Below are 27,503 nucleotides of genomic sequence, written 5' to 3'. Positions count from 1 at the left end.
GAGGTTTAAACGGGAGCTGCAAGAGTGTGTCTGTAATGGGTGCACGCGCACGGCGGAGCTCTGTGGCACGGGTCGCTGAGCTTCCTGTGTTACAGTTGTGGCCCCGTTTCCCCGGATAAAGATAACTACTGCGTCTGTTGTATCAGCTCCGGCGTTATTTAGTTGAGCACATTTTGGTTGTGTGTTGCACACAGCTGCGCACGGAGATGCAGCTCGTTTGTTTTTTGTCACCGAAGGGTTTTTTTTCTTTGTTAGCACTTTGGCTCCCTCTTTTGGTGACTAGTCACATTGCCGTTAAGCTCTTAAGTTGGAACAGGTGTGTTCGACTTGTTTGAGCTTAACGGTATGCGTCACTGATTTGTTTTGTGTTAGTTCATTTCGTGTGGGTGTTTTTTGAGTTGGTTTTTGTGTGGGATTTATTTTTTTTCTTTTCCACTATTTAGTGTCTGGGGTCATGACCCTGCAGTTCTGTCAAAAAAAAAAAAAAAAAAAAAAGGACCCAAGCAACCTTATGTTAGTCTGTTAGTCTTTTTTATTTCTTTCGGTTTCGCCTCCCAGGGTTTGATGGGACGGTCCCCTGGGGGGTCATGGGGGGGTAATTGGGTTGTTTTTTCTTTTTTTTGTTGTTTTGTTTTTTGTTATGCCCTCTCTTCTCCTCTGACTCCAGCCGGGTGAGCCGTAGTGTCGGCGTTGCTGGAGGGGTGCAGTTTGGTTGTGCTGGGCATTTCCCAGGTAGCCTCTGCACCCGGGAGGGGAGGGGGGTTTGGGGTATTTTCTTTTTCTTCCCTCTCTTCTCCTCTGGCTCCAGCCGGGTGAGCCGTAGTGTCGGCGTTGCTGGAGTGGTGCAGTTTGGTTATACTGGGCGTTTCCCGGGTAACCTCTGCACCTTGGGGGGGGGGGTGTTTTTTGATTCCCTGTTCCACCTCCGGCTTCAGCACGCCTTTGGCCGTCTGCCATCGGTGTGGCTGAGGTTTGGGGCAGTGGGATATACCCGCAGCTTGTGGCTGGTGTAGAAGTCGGAGGAGTGGCGCCGTTTTGTGCCGTTTGCCATAACCGCTGTTCCACTCCTCCCGGTTGGCTTCTGGGGTATAGTCACGGTTGGTGACACTGGACGTGCTTCCAGTTTCCACTGCGCCAAGGGGGTGGGGTTGGGGTTGTTTTGTTTGTATGTTTTTTTTTCTCTCTCTTCTTGTTTTTCCCCCCAGTTTACGCCCTCAGGGTTTGACTGTGGTGTCCTCTGGGGGGGAAAGGGCTGTGGGTCCATCTAGCCATAGACGGCCGGGGCTGGGTCCGTTGGTCATGAGGGGAGGCGTCTCCTGGGGTTGACGAGTGGTCCTCTGGGAGGCGTTGGGAGTCCCCGTGGGTGACGTTGGATCCCAGAGGGACCTTGGCTGTGGTTATTACTCCTGGAGCTGGCGGGAAGTCCTCTGGGGGGTGTTGGTCCCTACATGTCGTTTGGGGGGGGGGGGGGGGGGGTTTTAGCACTTTATTTGTAAGCTTAAGTTTGGGGTTTTTCTTTTCTCCTCTTCCCGGGGTTTGATGGGACGGTCCCCTGGGGAGGGGGGGTGTTTTGGTTGTTTGTGTTTGTCTTTTTTGTTTTATGACTAAAGACCGAACATGGTTGGATAAAGGCTGACCGCACAGGTTTAAGAACTCCTGGCCACACCTGTGCTAAGTGACTGACTGAAACAAAGGCAAGGATGCAGCCAGAGGAGAGGACATCAACCATTCTGTTGGAAGACGAATGCAGATGCGGTTTCCAGCCATGGTCCCTGGAGGGGGGTGTTTCTCCTGGGCCAGGTTTGTGTGGTCGCCGGGAGGCTTCCCGTGAGGGTGGGGTACTGTTGTATGGCTGGGGGGGCCTGGCTGCCTTTTTGTTTCTGTCTTTTGTTTTTCCTTCCAGGTGGCTTGCATTTGGGACTGAGTGGCTGTGTTGCTGAGGTTATCAGGACCTCACCCTGATCACCTGCGGCTCGTCAGGACTCACAGCTGTGGTGCATCTATATGGATTGGAACATGGTGGCATTTAAGACTGGAGTATACAGTGTGTATTTGCCAGAGACTCGACCTTGTGACCAGATGGGTGAGATCGTCGTCTCGGGAGCCATCTCATTATCAGTGGATGCAGAGAACGTCCAGGGTTTGATGCACGGTCTGTGAAAGAGGAGGGGGTGAGGTCTCACGCTCGTCAGCACACTTCCTGAGGTACGTTAGATTTTATGACTAACGTTTATACAGTCAGTAAATGTGGTGTCCCTCACACCTTATTATATTGAGCTGTACGTTAGTCATGTTTCGGCTTCCACTGCAGTGGAGTTTTGTGAACTGGATATTCCATGCCTGCAGGTTGGGAAGCTGATTAGTAGTTAAGCCAGGAAGTGTTTGCTGTTTATGTACACCTTTGAGTGGTCTCTCTGTGTGTAGAGTGTGGACTCACATAATGGTTCCTTCTTTCACAGACTCGGTTTGTTGCGGCCACCTGGGGGGTGTCGGCGGGGTCCGGTGCACCGTATCACCACCACGCCAGACTGCACACTCTTTTGTTGTTTTGTATAACATCACTGTTATGTATTAAATTCAGTTAGCCTTTGTACTGTGCTCTGCTTATTTCATACTGGGTCCTTCAAACGCTGGTCGGTTCTCCGAGCTGCGTCCGACACATAACAAGATGCTTCTAACACAAGATGTTTAGTGGACTTTTTTCCCAAGCAACAGTTGTCAGCCTCCTGGCTGCATGAGGAAATATGTGAGGGTGGTGCAGGACGTGTACAAGGACAGTGTGACAGCAATGAGATGTGCAGTAGGAATGACAGACTCATTCAAGGTGAAGGCGGGATTACACCAAGGATCAGCTCTGAGTCCTTTCTTATTTACAATGGTGATGGATAGGTTGACTGATGAGATCAGACAGGCATCTCCATGGACTATAATGTTTGCAGATAACATTGTGATCTGTCGTGAGAGTAGAGAGTAGGTTGAGTCTAGCCTGCAGAGGTGGAAGAATGGAGAGAAGGGGAATGAAAGTCAGTAGGCGCAAGACTGAGTCCATGTGTGTGAATAAGAGGGAGCCCAGTGGAATAGTGCAGTTACAAGGAGTAGAAGTGGTGAAAGTAGATGAGTTTAAATACTTGGGGTCAACTGTCCAAAGTAATGGAGAGTGTAGTAGAGAGGTGAAGAAGAGAGTGCAGGCAGGGTGGAGTGGGTGAAGAAAGGTGGCAGGAGTGATTTGTGACAGAAGAATATCTGCAAGAGAGAAGGAGAAAGTTTACAAGACAGTAGTGAGACCAGTTCTGTTGGACGGCTTAGAGACGGTGGCACTAACAAAAAGACAGGAGGCAGAGCTGAAGATGTTGAGATTCTCTCTGGGAGTGATGAGGATGGACAGGATTAGGAATGAACATATCAGAGGGACAGCTCAGGTGTGACGGTTCGGAGACAAAGTCAGAGAGTTGCAGATGACTAATGACCTACTGTAGCGCCCCCAAATGGGAGCAACTGGAAAAAGTAAGATTTTTTTTATAAGTGTTAAGTAGATTTTCAGATGGTTTATGACGGTGTGATGAAGGTAAGCACCTTCAAACAGTGACTCATGATGCATTTAATCATTTACGTCTTGAAAACAATGTCGTCTTTTAGAAGTCGCTAGCATCACATAGCGTGATGCTAACGGATAGTGTTAGCATGGCCAAACAGCACCTCTGTTAACATTTATTACATATATGTGTAATTGTACGGTTTGTGCAGTTAACTGGCCTCATGGATCATGTAGGAAGTGTGTGACACACACACACACACACACACACACACACACACACACACACACACACACACACACACACACACACATATAAGGTTGTTTATGGCGGTTGGCATTAACTGTATAAGTAATGTTACTTTTCCATGGCTCTTACTGTAATACTGTCCCTCACAAAGTACAAACTCAAACTATTTTGCACTTTTAAATTAAAAATTAAATTAAAATTTATTCAAAATCACAGTGAAAATCATATGGTGAGTGTTGGGTGGAGGGGGCGGTCCTTTAAGGGTTGAAGGGTTCAATGCTACTGTTAGCATGTCTTTGAGTCAGACTTTGAAGTCCAAAAAGCTGCTCGGGTCGGTACTTCGGATTTCAGGTGCCAACAGCACGTGGATGTGTTGAAGTCACGTTGGATCAAAGCCTGTACTGTGTGTTATGTGGTGCTGTTGTCCTAACGAAGGCAGAGCGACACTCACCTGCTGGATGAAAAAGCAGAAGTAATCCAAATGGTCTCCACGGCTTTTGCTCAAAATGTCCTGAAGGAGCGACAATCGACGCAGCTTGTGATAACATCAGTTCCGCCAGTTATCATTAACTTCACGTGAGCAAGCCCCGCCCCTCCACCCTGGTCAGACTGTCTGTCTCTTTAACATCTAGCAGGTGACACACGGCAATAAAGTCCTGTAAGACAGTGTCCTTTGTGGACCTGCAGCTTTCATTGTTACTCCAAGAATGATGTGACTGGCATTTGATCTTTGAACCCTCTGGCTGCAAATGGTTAAACATTACTAGGAACCATTTATTACAGAACCAATACAGTACCAGGAAAAGTAAACAAAGCCACATTTTTATTGTTCTATAATGTCATTTTAAAAAAATCCCAAAGGTCCCCTTTAAGATCAAAGTGAAAGCAAAAAACAAAAAGAATACAAACCCGTATCAATGTGACAACTGTTTAACTGCAGACAGTATGAACTGAAGATATTTCAAGTTTTGTGTGGTCAACTTCATTTCATTTGTTCATATTCATCCATTTCAGCAGTGAAGGCCTGCAAACACATTCCAGAAAATACAAAAATAAAAATAACTAGAGCACCGTGCTTGTAGAGTGCAAACCTCCTCCACAGCAGTACTGTGGAGGTGTCAGGGTTTTTTTTAAGTTTTTTTTTGGTTTCTGAATTCTTTTTCAGATCATTTTCACACAACATTGGTTATCTCTGCTGTGTACAATCTGTCATTGCTTTTTGTCACTTGGTTTCTGGCTGATAAGTGGAAGACAAACAGGCATAAAGTTGGAACCTCTATCCAGTGTTGGTGGTGTAGGTAAATCCAGAACAGGAAAATGAGAGTGACTGAGGCACTTTTGACTGAGATATAAAGCAAAATGTACACCAAATGGGCTTTTCAATATGTCCACAAAATCCACAATCAGTGGCTTGAAGGAACCCATTGACCCTTCAGGAGGAGAGACGAGCGGTCGGGAACAGACGTTAAAAGATGGTGGCAGTGACCGAGGAAAAGTGCTTAATGAATGAAGTCCCACAAAAACAAAACACAGAGGGATACAGGGTTATTTTTTTTTTTCCTTTACATGAAGGACTTCAGTTTAGGATGTGTTAGATATTAATGGTGCAGTCCACGCCAGAGAACTATCGTGGGTTACCCCAAACAAATAAAAACTACCCAGTGTGAAACTGCGGACAACTCTCGTTTCTTGCCCGCAACAATACACAAGAGTCCTGGTTAGTGACTTTAATCAGCAGAAAGGTGAGTCACAACTGACATTGCGCCAAGTTAAAAAAAAAATTGCAAGTTGACGCCACAGTGTAACAGCATTGTGATAGCAGTATAGTGGCACGGTGCAGCTATTCCATTATCTGGGGAAATCTTTGAGTTACACAGCTTCATGATGAAGTGCTATAGAGGACGATTTTCTTTCACCAAAACATCAAATCTAGGTTTGCATCTCAGATGAACCTTCTGGCAAATTGTAGCTGAACCTTCAGGTCTTCTTTAAAAAAAAAAAAAAAAAATCCTTCTCTGTACCACTCTACTATCTACCAAAAAAAAAACCCCAAAAAAACAAAAACAAAAAAACCCAAAAAGTTAAAATAAATAAATGACTAAAAATAAAAACTGTCTTTGTTGTCCTTCATTTCCATGTGGTTGTCGGCGGTGTCCCCACGCCCACCGTGGTGTTGGTGAACAGTTGGTGTTTCTCTGTAGGACGGCGAGTAGAGGCCGTCCTTGTCCATGACCTTGGTGGTGAGACGTTAAATCTGTGGACACAAAGACACAAGAGTTGCTTGAAAAACATCAAAAGATCTTCAGAACAGCAGCACTGTGATGCTCCTGACATTAACACACTCAAAATGTGCAAAATGTGCATTTTTCCTTGTTAACAATGATTGGTGTTTTACCCTAAACATCCCCAACGTTCCACAATTCTGTATGCATGCGAATTCCAATGATGCTTCACTGCTTGTGGAAGTATTAAGGTGGTTGATCACCTATGACAGTGGCTTCCAAGGTGTGGGCTGCAGCCCCCTGGCCCCCTGAAAAAATAACACAGCCGACACCTCCACACTAAGTGACACAGAAATAAAGCATGCTGAAGAAATAACTAGAGACGCCACCAACATCATGTCAGAGGATTCATCACCTACACTGTCAGTCATCGCTCCATTGCTTGCCCAGCTTCTTCACGACACAGGAGATGACTCTGATAACTCCACACTTGTCCGGGAAATTAAACGGGCGATCCATGAGGATCTGGCCAAGAGATACAGCAGTGTGAAGACCCAAAAGCTTCTCCACAAGGCCTCTACACTCGACCCCAGGTTTAAAGCACTGCCTTTCCTTGCCAGAGAACAACAGCTGGACATCCATGCAGATGTGATAAAAGAGGCAGCGCATGAGGTAAAATTAAATTAACCTACAATTTATTAAAACCCTTTAAAAAAAACATACCTGTGTGTGTACACAACTGTATATTATATTTACACTCAACAAAAATATAAACACAACACTTTTGGTTTTGCTCCCATTTTGTATGAGATGAACTCAAAGATCTAAATCTTTATCCACATACACAATATCACCATTTCCCTCAAATATTGTTCACAAACCAGTCTAAATCTCTGATAGTGAGCACTTCTCCTTTGCTGAGATAATCCATCCCACCTCACAGGTGTGCCATATCAAGATGAGGATTAGACACCATGATTAGTGCACAGGTGTGCCTTAGACTGCCCGCAATAAAAGGCCACTCTGAAAGGTGCAGTTTTATCACACAGCACAAAGCCACAGATGTCGCAAGATTTGAGGGAGCGTGCAATTGGCATGCTGACAGCAGGAATGTCAACCAGAGCTGTTGCTCGTATATTGTAAACTGTCAGAAACCGTCTCAGGGAAGCTCATCTGCATGCTCGTCGTCCTCATCGGGGTCTCGACCTGACTCCAGTTCGTTGTCGTAACTGACTTGAGTGGGCAAATGCTCACATTCGCTGGCGTTTGGCACGTTGGAGAGGTGTTCTCTTCACGGATGAATCCCGGTTCACACTGTTCAGGGCAGATGGCAGACAGCATGTGTGGCGTTGTGTGGGTGAGCGGTTTTCTGATGTCAATGTTGTGGATCGAGTGGCCCATGGTGGCGGTGGGGTTATGGTATGGGCAGGTGTCTGTTATGGACGAAGAACACAGGTGGATTTTATTGATGCCATTTTGAATGCACAGAGATACCGTGACGAGATCCCGAGGCCCATTGTTGTGCCACACATCCAAGAACATCACCTGATGTTGCAGCAGGATAATGCACGGCCCCATGTTGCAAGGATCTGTACACAATTCTTGGAAGCTGAAAATGTCCCAGTTCTTGCATGGCCGGCATACTCACCTGACATGTCACCCATTGAGCATGTTTGGGACGCTCTGGACCGGCGTATACGACAGCGTGTACCAGTTCCTGCCAATATCCAGCAACTTCACACAGCCATTGAAGAGGAGTGGACCAACATTCCACAGGCCACAATTGACAACCTGTGTTATGTGTCGGACGCAGCTCGGAGAACCGACCAGCGTTTGAAGGACCCAGTATGAAATAAGCAGAGCACGGTACAAAGGCTAACTGAATTTAATACATAACAGTGAAAATGTAATAACAGAAAGGTGCGGCCTGGCGTGGTGCGCTCCCAGCAGCGCTAACGGTCCGGAGCCAGAAGCTGTTTCGGACCCAAGGACCCCGCCGACACCCCCCCAGGTGGCCGCAACAACCGAGTCTGTGAAAGAAGGAACCATTATGTGAGTCCACACTCTACACACAGAACACTTAAAGACTACAAACAGCAAACACTTCCTGGCTTGATTACTGATCAGCTTCCCAACCTGCAGGCATGGAACATCCCGTTCACAAAACTCCACCGCAGTGGAAGCTGATACATGACTAACATACAGCTCAATACAATAAGGTGTGAGGGACACCACATTTACTGACTGTATAACTGTTAGTCACAAAATCCAACGTACCTCAGGAAGTGTGCTGACGAGCGTGAGACATCACCCCCTCCTCTTTCACAGACCGTGCATCAAACCTGGACATTCTCAGCGTCCGCTGCTGATGAGATGGCTCCCAAGACGACGATCTCACCCGTCTGGTCACAAGGTCGAGTCTCTGGCAAATACACACTGTGCACTCCAGTCTTAAATGCCAACATGCTCCAATCCAGCCAGATGCACCTCAGCTGTGAGTCCTGACGAGTCGCAGGTGATCAGGGTGAGGTCCTGACAGCCTCAGCAACACAGCCACTCAGTCCCAAATGCACACCACCTGGGAGGAAAACAAAAAGACAAACAAACCGGCAGCCAGGCCCCCCCAGCCATATAACAGTACCCCACCCTCACGGGAAGCCTCCCGGCGACCACACACACCTGGCCCAGGAGAAACACCCCCCTCCAGGGACCATGGCTGGAAACCGCGTCTGCGTTCGTCCTCCAACAGACTGGTTGAACTGGCTGCATCTTTGCCCTTGTTTGACAGTCTCAGCACAGGTGTGGCCAGGAGTTCCTACACCTGTGTGGTCAGCCTTTAACCAAACATGTGTGATTAGTCATAACACAAAACAACCAAAACACCCCCCCCCGCCCCAGGGGACCGTCCCATCAAACCCCAGGGAAGGGGAAAAAGGAAAAACAACCCAAACCCAAGCCTACAAACAAAAATACTAAAACACCCCCCCCCCAGAGGACCGTTCCATCAAACCCCAGGGAAGGGGAGAAAAGAAAAACAACCCACATGTAAGCTCACAAACAAAAATGCCAAAATACCCCCCTCCTCCCCCCCAAACGACACGCAGGGACCAACACCCCCCAGAGGGCCACCCGCCAGCTCCAGGAGTAATAACCACGGCCGAGGTCCCTCTGGGATCCACCGTCACCCACGGGGACTACCAGCGCCCCCCAGAGGACCACTCGTCAACCCCAGGAGACGCCTCCCCTCACGACCAATGGACCCAGCCCCGGCCGTCCACGGCTAGATGGACCCAACGCCTTTTCCCCCCCAGAGGACACCACAGTCAAACCCTGAGGGCGGAAACTGGGGGAGGGAAAACAAAAAAAAACCCCAAACCCCCCCCCCTCCCCTCCCGGGTGCAGAGGCCACCTGGGAAACGCCCAGCACAACCTAACTGCACCCCTCCAGCAATGCCGACACTACGGCACACCCGGCTGGAGTCAGAGGAGAAGAGAGGGCACAACAAAAAACAAAGAGAAAAAACAACCCAAATACCACCCCATCACCCCCCAGGGGACCGTTCCATCTAACCCTGGGGATGTGAAACAAAAAGAAACAAAAGAAAAAAAAAACAGACCAACACACAGTTGTTTGGGTCCCCGTTTTTCTTTGTTTTTTTTTTGTTTTTGTTCTTGTTTAGCAACGGCTACAGGGTCACACCCCCAGACAAATAGTGGACAACAAAAAAGAAAAGCCCACACAAAAACCAACTCAAAAAACACCCACACAAAATGAACTAACACAAAACAAATCAGTGAGTTATACCGTCAAGCTCAACCAAATGGAACACACCTGTTCCTACTCAAGAGCTTGACGGTAACGTGATTCAGTCACCACAAGGGGGAACCAGAGTGCTAAAAATGAAAAAACCCCTTGGGCGACAGAAAAAAACAAACGAGCTGCTTTTGTGTGCGCAGCTGAGTGCAACACACAACCAAAATGTGCTCAACTAAATAACGCCGGAGCTGATACAACAGACGCAGTAGTTACCTTTCTCCGGGGAAACGGGGCTATGACTGTAACACAGGAAGCCCAGCGACCCGTGCTAACAGAGCTCCGCCGTGCGCGTGAACCCATTACAAACGCACTCTTGCAGCTCCCGTTTACACCTCTTATCCGGTCGGAGTGTGACGCGAAGCCGTCGCCAGTCACACTCCACCACGACCCACGGATAAGGCACAACACAGGAACACGGCTGCAAGAGAGCACAAATTAGTATCCAGTAATGGGTTTCAAACACGCACCTTCCGGGCGGAGAGCCCCGCAACTGATCCGGATAACCACTGAACGTCTGCTGCCGCCTTCCCGGCGCGTTACCGTCTCTGCTACCGCTGGGTCCGTGATGTTTGGCCAGAGACTACTGTTATGTGTCGGACGCAGCTCGGAGAACCGACCAGCGTTTGAAGGACCCAGTATGAAATAAGCAGAGCACGGTACAAAGGCTAACTGAATTTAATACATAACAGTGAAAATGTAATAACAGAAAGGTGCGGCCTGGCGTGGTGCGCTCCCAGCAGCGCTAACGGTCCGGAGCCAGAAGCTGTTTCGGACCCAAGGACCCCGCCGACACCCCCCCAGGTGGCCGCAACAACCGAGTCTGTGAAAGAAGGAACCATTATGTGAGTCCACACTCTACACACAGAACACTTAAAGGTGTACAAACAGCAAACACTTCCTGGCTTGATTACTGATCAGCTTCCCAACCTGCAGGCATGGAACATCCCGTTCACAAAACTCCACCGCAGTGGAAGCTGATACATGACTAACATACAGCTCAATACAATAAGGTGTGAGGGACACCACATTTACTGACTGTATAACTGTTAGTCACAAAATCCAACGTACCTCAGGAAGTGTGCTGACGAGCGTGAGACCTCACCCCCTCCTCTTTCACAGACCGTGCATCAAACCTGGACATTCTCAGCGTCCGCTGCTGATGAGATGGCTCCCAAGACGACGATCTCACCCGTCTGGTCACAAGGTCGACTCTCTGGCAAATACACACTGTGCACTCCAGTCTTAAATGCCAACATGCTCCAATCCAGCCAGATGCACCTCAGCTGTGAGTCCTGATGAGTCGCAGGTGATCAGGGTGAGGTCCTGACAGCCTCAGCAACACAGCCACTCAGTCCCAAATGCACGCCACCTGGGAGGAAAACAAAAAGACAAACAAACCGGCAGCCAGGCCCCCCCAGCCATATAACAACCTGATCAACTCTATGCGAAGGAAATGTGTTGCACTGCATGAGGCAAATGGTGGTCACACCAGATACTGACTGGTATCCCCCCCAATAAAACAAAACTGCACCTTTCAGAGTGGCCTTTTATTGTGGACAGTCTAAGGCACACCTGTGCACTAATCATGGTGTCTAATCAGCATCTTGATATGGCACACCTGTGAGGTGGGATGGATTATCTCAGCAAAAGAGAAGTGCTCACTATCACAGATTTAGACTGGTTTGTGAACAATATTTGAGGGAAATGGTGATATTGTGTATGTGGAAAAAGTTTTAGAAAATTTTTACAAAGGTTTTACAAAATGGGAGCAAAACCAAAAGCGTTTATATTTTTGTTGAGTGTATAATATAAAATGTGATTTCATTGATTATAAATAGCATATTTCTTCAAACCAAATGCTTTACACAAAGCAAGTGTAAAACACATCGATAAGATGTTATAAGTTTTTTTTATAAATACTTAAGAGAATAGAACATAAGAATACAATAAATAATATATTAAATTATATTATTAATAATGTTAATAGTATTTTTAATTAATTTTAATATTTTTAGAATACAAATAAAACAGGCAAATAACAGAATAATCTTAGGGACCTTGTTACAAAACTAAAACAATGTATGTTTTCCTCCTACAGGATCAGGAGAAGCCTGGGGAGGCTGACAGCAGTCCTGTGGAGCCAGAGGCAAGCCCAGAAGAAGGTCCTGTCCCTAAAAGGAGAACATCATCTGCTGCTTTGGTGAATCTGCTGGGCAAGACATTCAATGAGGTCAGAGTTGCACCCAAATCAGCCAGCACCAGGGCTGAGGAGGAGCTGAACAAGTATCTGGCTGTACCTGCACTTTCTCTCTCAGAAGACCCCCTTCACTGGTGGAAGTCCAATGAGAGAGATTTCGCTCTACTAGCCAGATTAGCTAAACGCTATGTACGTATGTATCCCTGGTACAAGTGTGGCAGCAGAGAGAGTATTCTCTACTGCTGGAGATGTAGTGACAGCTCAGAGGAGCTGTCTTTCTTCAGACCATGTAGATCAGCTTATTTTCCTGTAGAAGAACCTACAGATTTGATTACTGCCAATTTAGTTGTGTCAAGCATTTTTGTGATTTGCTGTTAAGAAAAAAGAGAACAGTATTTGTTTAATTTCATTTTGGATGCTCTCAGAAATCTAAAGGCAATGCCTATTTCTTTATAGAGGCTGCTATAAACCTTTTGTTTTGTAGTTTTTACACAAAGAGGGGTTATAGTATTTTTGTTTTATTTCATCTGTGAAGTGGAAGTTCTGGCAGCTAACCTAAGCCTACCCAAAAAAGTGTAATTTTATTTCTGGAAGTGGCATGTGACCCTGAACCATCCCTTAGTTATGCTGCTATAGACTTAGACTGCTGGGGGGTTCCCATGATGCACTGAATGTTTCTTTCTCTTTTTGCTCTGTATGCACCACTCTGCATTTAATCATTAGTGATTGATCTCTGCTCCCCGCCACACCATGTCTTTTTCCTGGTTCTCTTCCCTCAGCCCCACCCAGTCCCAGCAGAAGACTGCCCCTCCCTGAGCCTGGTTCTGCTGGAGGTTTCTTCCTGTTAAAAGGGAGTTTTTCCTTCCCACTGTCACCAAGTGCTTGCTCACAGGGGGTCGTTTTGACCGTTGGGGTTTTTCCGTAATTACTGTATGGCTTTGCCTTACAATATAAAGCGCCTTGGGGCAACTGTTTGTTGTGATTTGGCGCTATATAAATAAAATTGATTTGATTTGATGTCCAGCTGTTGTTCTCTGGCAAGGAAAGGCAGTGCTTTAAACCTGGGGTCGAGTGTAGAGGCCTTGTGGAGAAGCTTTTGGGTCTTCACACTGCTGTATCTCTTGGCCAGATCCTCATGGATCTCCCGTTTAATTTCACGGACAAGTGTGGAGCTATCAGAGTCATCTCCTGTGTCGTGAAGAAGCTGGGCAAGCAATGGAGCGATGACTGACAGTGTAGGTGATGAATCCTCTGACATGATGTTGGTGGCGTCTCTCATTGGCCTGAGTGCCATAGTTATTTCTTCAGCATGCTTTATTTCTGTGTCACTTAGTGTGGGCTGTGTTATTTTTTTCGCACCCCAGGATTGGCGAGAGCAGCACATATGGCATGCTGCTGCTCCAGAAACTTGTCGACCATCTTGTATGCCCTATTCCATCTGGTCGCGACGTGGATTTGCAGCTTGTGATCTTCCAAACCAAGAGCCTTCTGACTCACTTTCAGGGCCTCACACGCCGTGGTGCTCCGATGGAAATAAGCAGTGATTCGCCTAATCCTCCCTCGCACCTGTGACACAGTATTGAGCTTCAGAGCTCGCTGAGCTGCGAGGTTGAGTGTGTGTGCAAAACAAGATACATGTGTTAGGTTCTCCTCAAGCTGCATAGCAGCAAGCACATTAGATGCGTTGTCTGTAACAATCACCAGGTCTGCGAGCGTTAGCTTCCATTCCTTTGCGATGGAGTGAAAAGTTGCATGAATGTTTTTAGCAGTGTGGCTTTCATGCATCACCCTAGTTTGCAGGACTTGAGACTGGAGCTGCCATTCTCCTGTGATGTAGTGCGCCGTAAATGTAGCGTATGATTCGGTTGCCCTAGAGGTCCAGTGATCACACGTAAGTGCTACTCTGGTGGCGTTTTTGGCCACGGCTTCCCCGACCTTTAGCTTTGTCTCTCTGTAAAGTTCAGGTACAGCAGTGTCTGTGAAGTATGTGCGTGAAGGTATGACATACAGTGGCTCAGTAGTCTTAATCATGAATTTGAAGCCGTTTCTCTCCACTGCGCTGTATGGTCGCAGGTCTTTTGCGATGAAACAAGCGATGGATTTTGTTATCTTCTTTGCCCGTTCACAATTGTGTGGCAGTTTTTCAAAGTGGTGAAGCGTGCGCTGATCAGCTGGTCGTGTTGGCACTGTCTTCACTGGATTATCCAATTCTACCAACAACTCTAGGTGATGTCTTTCCAGGTGAGAACGGGGATTTGAAGTATTCCCGAAATACTTTACTTTACCATTGCAATCTCTGCAAATCGCATGAGTCATGTCGAGCCCTTTCTTACCCGGGCCGGGTTGACGGTAAAATCCATAGTGTTTCCAAATGGTTGCTTTCAAAGACCGCGGAGGTGGTTGGATTTCTTTTTCTTCATCCTCCATACTTTAGCGGCGCAACAACAAACACCGTAACATGACGACAATACACAGCCCTCTGTAGCCAACTAGGCTAGCATGCCTGTACATAGCCCACACTGCTTCCTTGTTTTGCCAAGCACTACGGTGGCTGAGAAGGCACACCTGCACCCGCAAAAAAAAAAAAAAAAATTTTTTTTGAAAATGAAAATCGATTCTGAATCGTTCATTGTTAGAAACGCGATTCGAGCTCTAATTGATTTTTTCCTGCACCCCTAGACAATACACCCATTTCATGCTACTAGCCTACAAAATTGTTCATGGACTGGCACCTCCCTACCTAGCTGACCTAATTAAACCCTACGTACGGGCCTGGGCTCTGCGTTCTCAGGGTGCAGGACTACTTTGTGTCCCTAGGGTGAATAAAAAGTCTGTGGGTCATAGAGCTTTCTCTTATCGTGCCCCTGTTCTGAGGAATGATCTACCTGCATCAATAAAACAGTCAGATTATGTTCAGAGACGTTCAAGTCCAGACTTAAGATGCACTTATTTTCCCTTTCATATGGCTGGCATACTGGCATAGTATGTTACTATGCTTTTTACCCTTTTAAATTAATGTTATTAGTAAACGGAGCGGGTCGCGGCCTCAACTTTATCTAAATTTTGGGTTTTTTAGTGAAGCTTAGGGCTAGTGGCCAGTGATCACCGTAGTATTTCTTCTGTTTTCCTGTCGATTTACTGCTGATAAATTATACCTTAGATGTAGTTTTTCTGGCCAACCTATTCTGCTTTTTTCTCACTGTCCAAGGTGCGGATGAAGCCATGATGTCATGAGCTTGATTTGACAGCAGCATAATTTCTGAAACAGGCATGGAACGGGCTCTGCTGTGGGAACAGGCACATTGAATGGTGTGATGGATGACCTCTGCCTGTGGACTGGATGTCTGTATGGACCTCTCATCAAATTCATCTTTTGTTGTTATGTTCTGTTTTGTAAACCTTGTAACTGTTAGAATGGTCTAAGCAGTGGGTCACCCCTTTGAGTCTGGTCTGCTTGAGGTTTCTTCCTTGCCTGTGTTCTTGCTCTTGGGGGTTGGTAAGGTTAGACCTTACTTGTGTGAAGTGCCTTGAGGCAGATTCGTTGTGATTTGGTGCCATATAAAGGGAAATAAGTTGAATTGCAACTGTGTGTGTCATTTCGAGTATTTTATTACAAACATATCAAACAACCTGTCTTGTTGTGGACAAATGAGATGTCTCTCCTGTAATATTTGCGCTGAGTGGAATTCTCATTTTATTTAATGTTGTACACTAATACCAACATTATTAACAAACTTAATTGATAAACACCCGAAAAACATAAGAATTTTAAAATGAAACCTAAAATATATTGGTAACCAGTGAAGTGCGGCCATGACAGGAGACATGTGCTCCCTCCCTCGAGGGTCAGAAGCTGCTTTGCAGCATTTGGAACCAACTGCTGATGGGAGAGAAGCAACTGAGTTACTCCCACATAAAGCAAATAGCAGTAATCCACACAAGATGAAACAAAAGCATGAATAACCATCTCAAACCATCTCAATTATTCATTTTAACAGCAGAAGCTTGTATGCAAATGTCCAAAAAATGGACTATCTGAATACTTTTTCATAACTTTTCAATATCATTGCAAAATCAGAAACATGGATGAATACTGAAAGAGGAATAGACTTTGACATGGAGGATTATGAACTTACATATAAAAACAGAGAAAACAAAGGTGGTGGAGGAGTGGCTATATATATTGATAAAACATTAGATTTTAAGGTTATAGAGGGAATGACAACTGTGGTGGATGATGTTCTTGAATGTTTATCAATTGAAATCTGTAAGAAAAATAAAAACACAAATATTATTGTGAGCTGTATGTATAGAACACCAGATTCTAGCATTGGAATTTTCAGTGAATGGAAAGTATGTTTTCAAATATAAGTAACAAAGCAGTTTTTATATGTGCAGATTGGAACATTGACCTGTTAAATGCCAACAACCATAAACCTACAAATTAATTTATCAATACAATGTACAGTATGTGCTTTTTCCCAGAATCACCAAACCCAGTAGGATTACATCAACTTCTGCTACTCTCATTGACAACATATTTACAAATGACATTGATAAAAATGCAATTAGTGGGTTATTAATTAATGGCATTAGTGACCATCTCCCAGTATTTAGAGTTAATAATATAAACCTTGGGGAAAAAATAGACAAAAAAATAGAATACAGATGAGTAAAGACAGAGGAATCCATAAACACACTAAGAAATGAACTGTTGGAACAGAAATGGGATACAATATATAATGATAACAATGTTGATCATGCTTACAATGAATTCTTAAAAATATTTACTTCATTATATGATAAGCACTGTCCAATTAAGAAATACAACAAGAAACTGGCATATAATATTTCTCCACGGATGACAAGAGGGTTAAAAAAATGCATGTATAAAAAGAAGAATACACTATACAGAGATTTTATTAGACAGAGAACTATAGAGGCAGAATGCAAATATAAAAAAAAAACTAAAAATAAGTTAACTAATATTGTAAGAGCAAGTAAGAAAGATCACCTGATATAAGAGGATATTAGAGGACAATAAAAATAATATTAAAGGAACATGGAAGGTACTAAATAATGTTATAAGAAACAGCAATATGCACAATAGTTTACCTAAGTATTTTATTGATAAGGATATAGAAAATTATAACATGGATGAAGTAGCTAATCGATTTAATGAATTCTTTGTAAACGATGGACCTGAATTAGCAAAGCAAATCCCTGATACTGGAAAATATAGAGAGTACATGCCAGAGAGAAATCCTTGTTATTTATTTCTTAAAGCTGTGACAGAACAGGAAATATTGGGTATTGTCATTAAAAGTAAGAATAAAAAAATCTACAGATTATAATGATATTGATATGTCACTAGTGAAAAAGGTAACTGAGGGCATTGCCAAACCATTAACATACATATGTAATGTTTCATTTCAAACTGGTTCATTTCCAAATAAAATGAAAATAGCCAAGGTCATACATTTACACAAAACTGGGAACAAGCATCATTTCACTAATTATAGACCGATCTCATTCTTATTACCACAATTAGCTCAAATAGATCAACAACACTGGCAATAACAGAAGCAATAGAATTGATCACAAATGCTATAGACCACAAGAAATATGCTGCAGGGGTGTTTATAGACTTGAAGAAAGCATTTGACACAATCAACCATGACATAATCAGTAAACTGGAAAGAAATGGTATCAGGGGACTAGTGCGTGATTGGGTCAAAAGCTATTTAAGTGGGAGACAACAGTTTGTAAAGTTGGGTAATTGTTCATCATGTTTGGACACTGTTTGTGGCATCCCCCAGGGGTCAGTATTGGGCCCCAAACTCTTTATTCTGTATATAAATGATATGTACAAGTTTTCTAAACTTATTTGTGCTGTTTGCTGATGATACCTGTTGTGTGTTGGGGGTGTGGCTGGACATTTTGGTGTTCTTTTCTTTTCTTTGCTCTCCAGGTGGCATGAAAACTGATTTGTCTGTGGAGAAGGTGAGAAGGTGCTGGCTGAAGAGTCCTTCACTCTCATCAATATCATGTGCAGCACCTGTGAATGGTGCTCACGTGCAGCCTTAAAGACTTTCAGCTGAAGCAGATAATTGGATGGCGTTCTGCATTTAAGTCATGTGTGATTCAAGCAGAACTGCCGGGAATTCGACCTTGTGATGTTCGTTCGTGAGACGCTGAGGACCGCGCCTGGGTTTGACACATCGAGCCCGTGAAGCAGGAAGGGTGAGGGGCACATGCTGTCAGCACACATCAGAGGTGATTAAGTGTTTGACTAATTGTTGATAGTAACTTGGTATTTTGTTACGCAGTATATTTGAATTGTGATGAGAATTGTGCAGCTTGCTTCTCACTGCTGTGGCGTGCGGACAAGTGATCCTCCACCTGTTGTGAGAAGCTGCTCATTTGCATAAAGCTTAAAATACAGACCTGAATGTGTTGCTGATAGTGTGTGTCTTTTGAAGGATATTAGTTGTAACTGCTGACTTACCTCACCTCTTCTATGCTTCGCAGAGAGTCGGTTTGTCGTGTCCACCTGGGGGGTGTTTGGCGGTGGTAGTGGGTCCAGGAGCGCCGGGCTTCGATCCATTTGGGCGCTGGAGAGCGTGCCAGCCTTCACTCCACCAGAAGGACGCTATTTTAGTTTTTACACTTTATTATGCACCAGTGGGTGAAATAAATAAATTGTTTTTGTTATTGGAACCGCTTTCTGGTTATTTTTAGCGCTGGGTTCCGTCTGACGCAGGTCCGCTCCTCAACCCGCGTCGACACATAACAGTAGTTCCCAGCCATTCCATAATGGACCCAGCGGCAGAGGCGGTTCCTTTTGCCAAAAAAGTTCAGGAACACTTGGAGAAAATATGGGAGCAATTACAGCAGCTCGCAAACCAAATTAAACAAACAGACGCCCGTGTTACGGAGCTTGCAGCGCAAGCCGTTCCGCTTCCTGCTGCTCCAGCTGCGGCACCATCGATACCGGTGCAGATAACTCCGTCACCCAGAGATTCGGCGTCCGAACCGATTATTTGTCATCCGGAGCCTTATGCGGGAGACGTCGAAGCCTGTGCTTCGTTTTTGATGCAATGTTCTCTGGTTTTTGCTCAGCGACCGGCTTCCTTCTCTTCTGATGGGAGCCGTGTTTCATATGTGACAAATTTGCTCCGAGGTGACGCCTTAGCTTGGGTCACAGCGTTGTGGAGTAACAACTCGCCATTGTTAGGATCCTTTAAGGATTTCTCCCGGGAGTTCCGACTGGTTTTTGACCATCCGGTGAAAACGAATACCGTTGCCCAACAGTTGCTGAATCTCAGGCAGGGGAGGCGGAGTGCGGCGGAGTATTCCGTGGACTTCCGGATTTTTTCTGCTCAGTCAGGTTGGAACGCCGCAGCTTTACGAGGAGTGTTTGTAGATGGGTTAAATGAGTCATTAAAAGACGAGCTGGCAGTCCCAGACGAGCCAAACGATTTAGATGAGCTAATATCGTTGGTGATTCATCTAGATGATCGGATGAAGGAGCGTGGACGCGAGAGAGGGCGGCCATCAGAGCGGGTTTTTTCATCTCGGGGCTTTCCCCGACACAGATCTGGGCCGCCTCTTCTTCGCCCCACTGAGGCTCCTCCGACGGGAACTCTGGCTCCTCTTGCTGATGAGCCCATGCAGCTCGGACGAGCGGAGATTACTGTATTGCCCCGACGTATAAGCGTCAAGAAAAATAATGGTGACGTATCTCCAGGTGTTCTGGGACAGGCAAAATAACACACATAAAAAAATAAAAAATAAATCTTGTATGGGTTAATGTTTTGTTTTCTTTAAATAGGGGTTATAATTTGTTTGGGGAGTCAGAGGCGTGTCTGGTGGAGTGAATGTTAGGCGGTTAGAAGCCCGTCTGGGCTCACTTGATTGTTATTTTTTATGTGTTTTTAGGTATTTTCTGTTTGGGTTGTTGGGTTGTTTTATTTTGTTGTTTTTTATTTCCCTACATCCCTAACCCCAACCTCACTTGCCCCAAGACCGTTCGTCTTGTGGGTTGTGGGGTGATGCAGGTTGGTCACGCTGAGCGTTCTCAGAAGACCTCTGCACCTAGGGGGGGGGTGTTAGGGGCGTTTTTCTTGGTTTGGTAGGGCCCGGTTCCACTCCAGCCTCGGTGAGCCTTTGTACCGTTTGTCATTGGTGTTGCCGGGGTGTGGTGCAGCGGAAACATACCTCAGTCGGAGGGGTGGGCCGATCTGTTACCGTTCGCCATTTCGGTAGTTCCACCCCTCCCGAGAGGCTGGGGTATGGTCGAGTTGGGGCACCGGACGTATTTCCGGTTTTCCGCTGTGCCTTGGGGTTGGGGCTGGGTTAGTTTTTCCTGTTCCCTTCCCTGGCTTAATGTTTTGAGCCGTTCGCCAAAATTGAGCCGCCGAGGGGCTCTGGGAGGGACCTGGGGTCTTTCGGGGTGCCGGGGAAGGTGACAGGGTTTACGGTTGTTTTATTTGCCCCCGGGGTTGTTTTTGGTAGTCCTCCGGGGGTTGGATTTTGATTTTGTTTTGTTTCCTTCCGGGTTCCACCTCTAGGGTTGATGGGACGGTCCTCTGGGGGGGAATTGGCTTGGGGCCGACTAGCCAAGTGTGGCCGGGTCTGGGGTTCCGGGGTTGTGGGGAGAGTACCTCCTGGGGTTGATGGTACGGTCCTCTGGGGGGCGCCGTTTGCTCCATGTACACCTGGGGACCTTTGTGGGATTCTGGTTCTGGCTGTTCCTCCTGGAACTGGCGGTAAAGGCCTTCTGGGGGGGGGTTGGGCTCTGCAGGTCGTTCTAGGGGGGTTGTTTGTTATTTTTCTTTTATACATTTATGTTTGTATTGTGTTTGTGGGGCTGTGTTGGGTTTTTGCGTTTGGGTGTTTTTCTTTTCTTCCCGGGGTTGGATGGGATGGTCCCCTGGGGAGGTTTTGGGCGGGTTTTGTGTTTTTTCTTGTGTGTTGGATTGTACTGGGGACTGTTTTGGGGTTTTTGTTGATGCCAGCCGGCCTTCCAGCTGCGGTGCCCTGTCCTGCTGTCTGTGTTGGACCTTGGGAGCGTTGTGCTGTCTGCTTCCTGACGAGGACCCCGGAGGGAGGTGCTGTTCTCGGGCCTGGTCTGTTCGGTCACCGGGAGGCTTCCCGTTAAAGGGGGGGTACTGTTGTGTGTTGGGGGGTGTGGCTGGACATTTTGGTGTTCTTTTCTTTTCTTTGCTCTCCAGGTGGCATGAAAACTGATTTGTCTGTGGAGAAGGTGAGAAGGTGCTGGCTGAAGAGTCCTTCACCCTCATCAACATCATGTGCAGCACTTGTGAATGGTGCTCACGTGCAGCCTTAAAGACTTTCAGCTGAAGCAGATAATTGGATGGCGTTCTGCATTTAAGTCATGTGTGATTCAAGCAGAACTGCCGGGAACTCGACCTTGTGATGTTCATTCGTGAGACGCTGAGGACCGCGCCTGGGTTTGACACATCGAGCCCGTGAAGCAGGAAGGGTGAGGGGCACATGCTGTCAGCACACATCAGAGGTGATTAAGTGTTTGACTAATTGTTGATAGTAACTTGGTATTTTGTTACGCAGTATATTTGAATTGTGATGAGAATTGTGCAGCTTGCTTCTCACTGCTGTGGCGCGCGGACAAGTGATCCTCCACCTGTTGTGAGAAGCTGCTCATTTGCATAAAGCTTAAAATACAGACCTGAATGTGTTGCTGATAGTGTGTGTCTTTTGAAGGATATTAGTTGTAACTGCTGACTTACCTCACCTCTTCTATGCTTCGCAGAGAGTCGGTTTGTCGTGTCCACCTGGGGGGTGTTTGGCGGTGGTAGTGGGTCCAGGAGCGCCGGGCTTCGATCCTTTTAGGCACTGGAGAGCGTGCCAGCCTTCACTCCACCAGAAGGACGCTATTTTAGTTTTTACACTTTATTATGCACCAGTGGGTGAAATAAATAAATTGTTTTTGTTATTGGAACCACCTTCTGGTTATTTTTAGCGCTGGGTTCCGTCTGATGCAGGTCCGCTCCTCAACCCGCGTCGAAAACATAACAGATACCAATATTTTCACTCAGGGGATAATACAGTACAATTGCAGGAGGAAATAACTACAGAAATGAACAAATTAAAAATATGGGTTGAGAGTAATAGATTATCGTTAAATTTAGGCAAGACAAAAATAATGTTATTTGGAAATTGCAGAATGAACACACAGGTAAAGATAAAAGTAGAGGGGGTAGAAATTGCAAGGGTTCATAAAATTAAATTTTTGGGGGTAATTATTGATGACAAAATCAGATGGAAACCACATAATATCAAACATATACAGAGTAAAGTCTCTAGAAACATTGCAGTAATAAATAAAGCAAAGGTCTTAGATGGCAAATCACACCACATTCTATACTGTTCGCTAGTCTCTCCTTATTTGCAGTACTGTGCTGAGGTTTAGGGCAACAACTACAAAACCTCATTGTGTTCATTAAATATCCTAAAGAAAAAAGCGATATGAATCATTCACAATGCAGGTTATCAGGATCACACAAACACATTATTTGTATAGTCACAATTATTCAAGCTTTCTGACATTGTGCAAAATACCAAACAGCACAAATAATGTTCAAAGCAACAAATAATCTATTACCGAGGAATATTCAACAACTGATCAAAAATCATTAAGGGGATTACAATCTAAGGAGAAAATGTAACTTTAAAGAACCAAGATTTCGTACAACCAGAAAACGTTTTTGTCAATCAGTCTGCGGGGTGAGACTTAAGGGATTTAGTGTGGAATTGAAGGAATGTTCAAATATGAGACAGTTCAAAATGCTGTATAAAAATAAGATTTTCAAAAGGTATGAGGGTGAAGGAGGTGTGGCCAATCACCAGGTGTTTTAGGAGCAAATGTCTAGTTATTTATTTATTTTTTGTTTGTTTGTTTTATTACTTTTTTGGTTATTAATTCTTTTCTTTCCTTGCTTTGGCTAGCCTTGCTAGTCTTTTTTGTGGTGTTTCTGTGTATTATGTTTATATGGTACATGTGGATTGTATGTGGGACTAAACATGTGCTGATGGATGAATGTACCACCTGTAGTTTACTCTCCTTTTACAGCACAAGATTTCCTGGATTACTTTGAGAAGAAAATAGAAGACATTAGGTTAAACATATCCCAACATGCCTTAATCCAGCCACTACACCCTGCTATTGAGGTGGGCGCCATTACTGAGGTATTACCTAGATTTACAGAATTTGATAGTATCTCTCTAGGCATGCTGAGGAAACCCGTAACATCAACAAAAAGCACAACCTGTTTATTTGATCCTATACCAACAAATCTGTTTAAGGACCTGTGGCTCACTCTTGGGCCGACTGTGCTGGAAATTATGAATCTTTCTTTAACTTCTGGATCTGTTCCTAAGGCTGGGTTGCACCAACATGGTTTAAACTTTAATCTACATTTAATCTCAGTTTACTTTTTAGTCGTGTTGCACCAAACTTAAACTTAGTTTAAATTTAGTTTCCACTAATCTCTGGTTAAATCTAATCCATGGCTAATCTCAGATTTAGTACCCCACTTAAACTTAGATTAATTGTGAGTCTGTTGCACCAGTGATTTTAACCCAAGGATAAACCTGGATTGCCTGTTTAATATAAACCACCCCTGGAGGAGGTTTAAATTAGTTATTCGGACAACATGGCTGCTGTTATTCGTCTGCTTGAGTTACAAGATAGAGTTCCACACAGAAATATTCGAGATAGGCTAAACCCTGTTGAATTCTACAGCAACAGTGAGTTTCTTCCAGCAGCCTTTCAGCTGAGCCTTGTCCTCCTTTATTCCCGTTGCCCCATTGAATCTCTCCGTTAATGATGCCCACGCCTGCTCCTTCTTTTCTGTCGTTAAATTATCAGTTTTTTTGTCCTCTATAATTTTCCCAAATTCCTCCATTAGCCCTGCCAGTAAATTTTTCTCAAAAGAGAATTGGATGCCCTTTGACGAGGTGCCATCTTCACTGATGCCATCTTCATTGCCCGAGTGATACAATGTAACGGCCGGCACGCAACAGTGTTAACAAATATATCAAACAGGCCATTCCAGAGCACTGAACGCGACGGCCCATTATATTATTATATAATTCAATGTGTCATCATTTGTTTGTTTACAATCAATGTTAGCTGTATGTTTTGTCTATTTATGCATACATTTGACCATACCCATTAATGGCGGCTGATGAACATATTTAAGTTTATTTTAATCCTTGATTAAACCAGTTTAGGTAATCCAGGTTTAAATTTAAGACGTGCAACACATCTCAGATTAATTTAAACCCAGTTTAAACATGGATTTACTAAATTCAGTTTAGGCCTAAACTAGGTTTATTTTAAGCTATGTTGGTGCAACCCAGCCTAAATGTTTCAAATCTGCAGTGATTAAACCATTACTTAAGAAACCTAATCTTGACCCTAGTGTATTGAAAAACTATCGGCCGATATCAAATTTATCATTTTGCTCTAAAATTCTGGGAAAAGTGGTGTCACGGCAGCTCGTAGACTATCTTACTGAGAATAATCTCTTTGAGCCACTGCAGTCTGCTTTTAGAAAATATCATTCCACAGAGACGGCTCTCACTAAAGTGGTGAATGATCTTCTGCTTACAGTGGATTCGGACACCACTACAGTCTGGTGCTGTTAGATCTCAGTGCTGCATTTGATACAGTGGATCATCATATTCTATTTGATAGGCTGGAAAATCATTTTGGGATTACTGGGAGTGCACTTACATGGCTGATGTCATACTTCACCAGTCATTCTCACTGTGTTTTGTACAGTAACAGTACCTCTAACCTTAGTGACATGAAATTTGGGGTTCCGCAGGGGTCTGTCTTAGGCCCCCTGCTTTTCTCCCTTTATATAGCACCCCTTGGGCACATATTGTGGCATTTTGGGATTACCTTTGACTGCTATGCTGATGATACTCAGTTATACATGCCGATAACTGCTGGTAATCTCATTCACATAAAATCCTTAGAAGATTTCCTTGCATCAGTGAGAAGTTGGATGTCTTGAAACGTCCTCCTTTTAAACTCTGATAAGATTGAAATGATGATTCTTGGTCCAGTGAGACATTGGCATCAATTTGACCAGTTAATGCTCAGCCTAGGCTCGTGTGTCATACATCACACTGACAAAGTGAGGAACCTTGGGGTAATTTTTGATCCTACATTGTCCTTTGACCTCCACATTGGAAATATTACTAGGACTGCTTTCTTTCACCTGCGAAATATAGCGAAGATTTGTCCCATCCTGTCTGTGGCTGATGCTCCTGATCCATGCGTTTATCTCTTCTAGAGTGGACTACTGCAATGTTCTATTTTCTGGTTTACCAAAGTCCAGCATTAGGGCTCTGCAATTGATTCAAAATGTTGCAGCCAGACTTTTGACACGAAGCAGAAAGTTTGACCACATCCATTTTGGCGCCCCTTCACTGGCTTCCTGTCCCAGTGAGATCAGATTTTAAGGTTCTGCTACCAGTCTATAAAATTGTTCACGGACTGGCACCTCCCTACCTAGCTGACCTAATTAAATCTTACGTACCGGACCGGGCTTTGCGTTTTCAGGGTGCAGGACTACTTTGTGTCCCGAGGGTGAATAAGAAGTCTGCAGGTCATAGAGCTTTCTCTTATTGTGTTCCTGTTCTGTGGAATGATCTCCCTGCGTCAATAAACAGTCAGATTCTGTGGGGACTTTCAAGTCCAGACTTGACGCACTTATTTTCCCTTTCATATGGCTAGCATATTGGTACAGTTTTGTTTTACGCTTTTTACTCTTTTAATTCATTTTATTAGGAAACGGAGTATGCCACGGCTTCAACTTTACCTAAATTCTAGGTAAATTTTAGTGAAGTTTAGGGCTAGTGGCCGGCGATCACCTTAGTATTTCTCTGTTTTTCTTGTTGTTTAATGCTGGCAAATTATACAGTATTTTTTTGTCTTTCTGATGCCTGATTCTGTTTTTTCTCTCCGTTTAAGGTGCAGCTCCATCCAGAGATGGGAGTTGTATTTGTGCTTGCGACCGTCCTGTTCTGTGCACCAACAGCATTTCCTGTATATTCGTTTTGAATATTGTATTTGACTATGTGTGTATGTTTATATGTATTAATCCATATATCGTGTGTATAAGTTAATTATGTTTTTTACTTAAGGACAAGGGGTGGGAGTAAATAAGTTTTACTTCTTCTCACTCCTTTTTGAATATCCATTGATTGTGGTTTTCCTTATATTATTATTGTTGTTATTTATTTTTGTGCCTTGATATTCAAAATAAACATTTCAAACAAACAAAGTGTTGCCTGGAAAGAAAAGGTTTCACTGCTGCCAAACGTCTGACGTGATAAAAACTAGATTTCACCACTCCTGCAACTGGACTGTCAATCTTAAGATCACCATCCATCTCAAAACCAAGATCAACAATGACAGGTTTAAAAAATGCTTCTAGGCATCCCAAATCAACATAAGGGCTCACAGGGATGGCTAGGTCCCAAAACCACCACCTCCGTTTTCCTTTTCAGTAAAATAATATTTAATATCCTCTGAGCATGCCAAGAGCCATTTCAATGACTGGCTGTCCTTCTGCACCTTAATGGCGTCAGCAGCTGTCGGTAGCTTCTTCCATTAGCTTTGTTAATGTATGATTAATGAAAAAATAAGCAGCTCATAGCTTTTAATGTCCACAATAAAGTAAACTGTTCTGAGAACCACTGAACAGTCCCCAAAAATGTGATTTAATGAACACCCAAACCTAAGTTAGCCTGTTAGCTTAGCTTGCTCAGGCTTCTTCTGTCACACACGAAGCTGCATTCACTCCACCCCTTTCTTCATTTATGGGTTCATTGTGACATAGGCAGAGTCAGTGCTGCTCTTGCTGCCAACATGGCAATACCCAGATCTGGACTTCATATCAGCTGTTCTGTGTCTCTGCAGGAAACCTACGTGTGACACCACACAGAGTTTGTCCATGATAGATACAGACTATGGTTCTCCTGTGTTTGTGTGGGTTCCCTCTGACTCCTTCCACTTCCACAGACATGCAGGGTTGGTGAACTCGCTGTATGCGCACAGCACGGGCCTCAAGTGTAAGTTGGCAAACAAGTTTTTAATGTGGGTGAGGTGACGTTCAGGTGATTCAAGAAACGCATTTTGAAAACCACAACAGGTTTGTCAGGTACGAAGTCTGTTAGAAAACTATCTGACCTTTTTATTTTTTGCAAAAACCATATGGATTTGAATCACGTGTGATTGCATCAGCCAAGCTTGAACCTTCGTGCACATGCGTGAGTTTTTTCATGCCTGCCGGTTGCGTCATCCGCCTGTGAGCAGGCTTTGAGTGAGCAGTGGTCCACCCCTCTCGTCGGATTTTTATTGCAAATAAAATGTCTGATCCTCGACAGCTGCTGTGTCTGATCACCAGCAACCAATCTGCAAT

General features: G+C 44.7%; 1 long non-coding RNA gene across 1 annotated transcript; it reads right to left on the bottom strand.

Moving 5' to 3' along the window:
• Positions 1–8,549: 8,549 nt before the first annotated feature.
• Positions 8,550–26,991, bottom strand: LOC117520486. The gene is made up of 3 exons (XR_004563662.1): positions 26,883–26,991; positions 9,295–9,301; positions 8,550–8,560 (listed from the first exon to the last, which is right to left on the bottom strand). It is a non-coding gene; the product is annotated as an uncharacterized LOC117520486 (long non-coding RNA).
• Between the last annotated feature and the right edge of the window lie 512 nt (positions 26,992–27,503).

This window comes from Thalassophryne amazonica, chromosome 11 (assembly GCF_902500255.1).
Source record: "Thalassophryne amazonica chromosome 11, fThaAma1.1, whole genome shotgun sequence".
Taxonomy (NCBI): Eukaryota; Metazoa; Chordata; class Actinopteri; order Batrachoidiformes; family Batrachoididae; genus Thalassophryne; species Thalassophryne amazonica.
This window is presented reverse-complemented; position numbering and strand designations above follow the sequence as displayed.